Raw genomic sequence first — 3937 nt, 5'->3', positions numbered from 1 at the left:
TTTCGGGTTTTATTTAAAATTACACTATCACGAAATTGAAGTTACGGAAGTAGATATAGTAGTTATTTCATGAATTAAACTAGAGTTCAGTTTACGTTGATAGTAAAATGAAATCTGATCACAGATGATGAAGTACAGCGCGATGTTCTCACTTTCAATCTACATATGGATGAAAATTCGATTAACCTTACCTCATAGCTCATACTAACTGGTATTAAAATACTTTGATACTGACGTTCTAATATCAGATTTCTAAAAAAAAGTACCATATTAGAGCTTTCGGAGGTCAAAATTGAGAATACATCTATTGTGATTTGAAAATAACATTATGAAACCACATATGCACCATGTTGCTCGTTGACCTTCTGCCATTTCTCACACAACCCGTAAGCCCGTCACTATAAAACTGTGATTTCTGGTCAAAAATCGTACGCGACACGTGTTTTTCACATGCTTCTTTTGAAATAAACTTAACACCATTCAGAGTGTTATACAGGGACTGAAACAAATGGTAATTTGACGGTGCCAGGTCCGTGCTATACGGTGGATCCGTTAAAACCTCCCAGCCAAGTTCTTACATTTTTTGACGGGTATGAATATGTATGGGGTCTGGCGTTGGTAGCATGGTATCCGACACCCTTTCTGTTGACCAGTTCCAGTATTTTCTTTCGAATTTTTAGCTGTACTTGCGCTAATTGTCGACAGTACAGGTCCGGGTCTAACGTCCTATCCGGCGGTAGCAGCTCATGATACACGTTTGAGTTCTGATCTCACCAAACACACAACATAACCTTCTTTGGCTTCAGCAGGGCTTTGCCATAGACTGTGGAATTGCTTCTTACATCGACCACAAGGTTTTCGTATATCATTGTAGTCATCCACTTTTCATCACTCGTGATCCATTCCTTCAGAAATGGTTCGAGTTCGTTACGTTTCAATAAAGATTCGTAGATAGAAATTCGATCGAGTAAATGTTTCTTGAAGCCAGCTTTATTCAAATGCTTTAAAACTGTATGGTAATGGATATTCAGGTTCTTGGCGATGTCATGGCTGCTTACATGCCTCTTTTGCTAAACTTTTGCCATAATTTCATCCACTTCGTTGTAATTGATCGCCGATTACGAGAAACATCTTCGATATCAAAATTCCCAGAAGGAAAGCGACTAAACCATGTTTTGGCTGTTGCTGTTGATAACGTATCTTGCTTATAAACAGCAGAAATTTCTTCACAGGTCTGCGCAGCATTTGCGCGTTCACCGAAATAAAATTGTAAGATGTTGCGCAGTTCTGCGGAAAATTCACTCCTCTTCACGGCGCAATACTTTACTCTGATTATAAGAGTTCCAATACTTTTTGCACATCTACTGGTTTCAACTGTCGGGTATCAAATGTTATTAGACGTGACCCGCTGGGATTTGGGACACTAACGCCATCTCATGCGCAAACCTCTCAAACCTTTTAGACTAGCTCGATAAAAGCAGTGGTGAAGGATGATAGTTTCAAGAGGGCAGGCCCAACGTTCTACTACTACTACCACTAATAATAATAATAATAAAATGAAGCAGATTAGACATAAATATTTTACTACAGAAACACAAGAAGACAAATTCACATAAATTTAACGTAATTGTAGTCCATCGACAGCTTTTTATTCCATCCGGATCTCAACTTTCATAATGGTATTCACATATGTGACTCATATCTGATCTTAATTCGCCGTATTGCAATTTAATTGTTTTAATTGGGCGTGATCGGGTGGGAAGATGGATTATCACATTATCTGCGCTTTACAAAAAACATATGCTGTCTTATGCAGAGTCGTTTTGACGCATGGTTAGCGTCATACTAAAAGCCTGACTACAGCAGGAAACATAGGTTATTCGAACTCTTTAGTATGGCACTAATCACGCATCAGAACGACTCTGCATAAGGCCCATGTTGTTTAGTCTACTTGTATTGAAACAAACTCTGCTTGTAACATTTCGTCTTTAATTATATTGTTCGAAACATATGACAAGTATTCTATCAAGTCATTTTTCGTTTCACTTAATTCCCCTTTAAAAGCAGAATCATACTTAAATCTTTTTTTTTTTATTTTTTTCATACGCTGCTCTTTATATGTCAACAAACCCAAAAATTTTTTTGTTCCAATGCATGCAGAACTTTCTTGCCCTCTGTTTGTTCTATTTTCAACACAGGCGTTGGTCTTAGTTCCTTAATAACACATTAATTTTCAAAAGATCACTGACCTAGAAGATTCTTTAATAGGAATTATATTATGTTCATTTTCCCACTTACTGATATTTTCTTCCATTCACTTTTGCACACATAAGAAGAACATGTCACTCACAGTATCTCAAAAACACACAGGGCCTTATGCAGAGTCGTTCTGACGCGTGATTAGTGCTATACTAAAGAGTTTGACTATCATATGTTCCTTGCAGTAGTCAGTTCTTTAGTATGACGCTAATCATACGTCAAAACGACTATCCATAAGGCGGTCACACTCTAAGCAATTATAATGCTTCTTGTAGACGATCCAAGAAAGCTTGAACATGACCATCCAATACCTCAAATTTACACGTTCAAAGGAGTATTGTTCAAGACACTTGAACAAGTGTCTCGAATGGACTTGAAATAACTTTTATATGATCATAGAGGTATTGAATCATGTTTTACAAACTTGTTGAAAGATGGCAGTCCAAAAGAAGTGACTGTAACTATGAAAACAAATGAAAGAGATACTGCGTACTGATTCAGTTAAGACCTGCGCATGAATAGCTATAATATTAGCATATCTTTCATAAATTCTGCAGGCATTATTAATTTGATAGATTATATTAAATAGTTTAGAAAACAGGTCAATTGAGTTTGCAGCAAGCGCATTGAATTTTTACTAACTATTTTGTCCCTTTTACATTAAATGCGGGTTAAGTTAGCTGATGTTAAAAGAGCTGCTTACGTATAAAATCTTTCCCTACCCTAAGCTTTTTTAAAAATCTGATTCTTCGAATGGCATGCTGATGACAGAATCACACTCAACAAGAACAAATCGAACTGTTTCCGAAAATTGTGTGTATCACGAGGCACTGACTGCATTTTGATGTAATTTATGCTATGGCATCGAATACTGTTTATAGAAAAGGCTGAAAAAACAGAAAACCAAAATGAAGAATTGATATTATTTTTTCAGGTACTGGACTTGCCGCCCATATTTGCATCAGACTTTCTTCACAAACCTATTTCATATTTGGTACTGGTTAAGAATAACCCGTCAAACGAATAGTTATTTCACTGTTAAAATGTGTGCGTATGAAAGAGGATTGTTTGAGATACCGTAATAGTTTCCACTGTCCGAACATGCCTGTATAATGTAGGAAACCAGTATTTTATGTTTAATGTTACAAGTATCAAATCATTACAAGGGCTATAGTTGAGTTCAAATGAGTGGATGCGATGTCAAGGGCTTGTTGCAATATTCTTATTTATGCATGATTCTTATTCTTAAGTTTATTGCACTATAACCTCCGTCGATGACGCGCCTGCTCCCTACGGACATACTCTCGTGTGGACCTCTTCTATGCTCCTGCCTTGACACTGTTAAATAGCATTCTCGATTGTAGGGTATTCTTTTCACTTTTTTATATGTGGCATATGTCAGGATGTACATTTATACCTTACGGGAAAGCACTCCTAAAATTAATCTGCACGCATGGAACCAACCTCTACCTTAAGAAATAACTTCTGAAATACTACGTGTGGATTTCGTGATAAAATAATTAGGTTACAATAGGATAACATGTAATAATTTCCAGAGTACTATAGTTTGCGAACATAATCTGTGCGCAAGTATTTTTTATCAGAAATTAATAATAGTACAAAACGTCTTATTAAATCAAGAAAAGTCAGTTATATATATATATATATATATATATAT

This window comes from Thermobia domestica, chromosome 12 (assembly GCF_964235325.1).
Source record: "Thermobia domestica chromosome 12, izTheDome1.hap1.1, whole genome shotgun sequence".
Taxonomy (NCBI): domain Eukaryota; kingdom Metazoa; phylum Arthropoda; class Insecta; order Zygentoma; family Lepismatidae; genus Thermobia; species Thermobia domestica.
Note: the sequence above shows the minus strand (reverse complement) of the source record.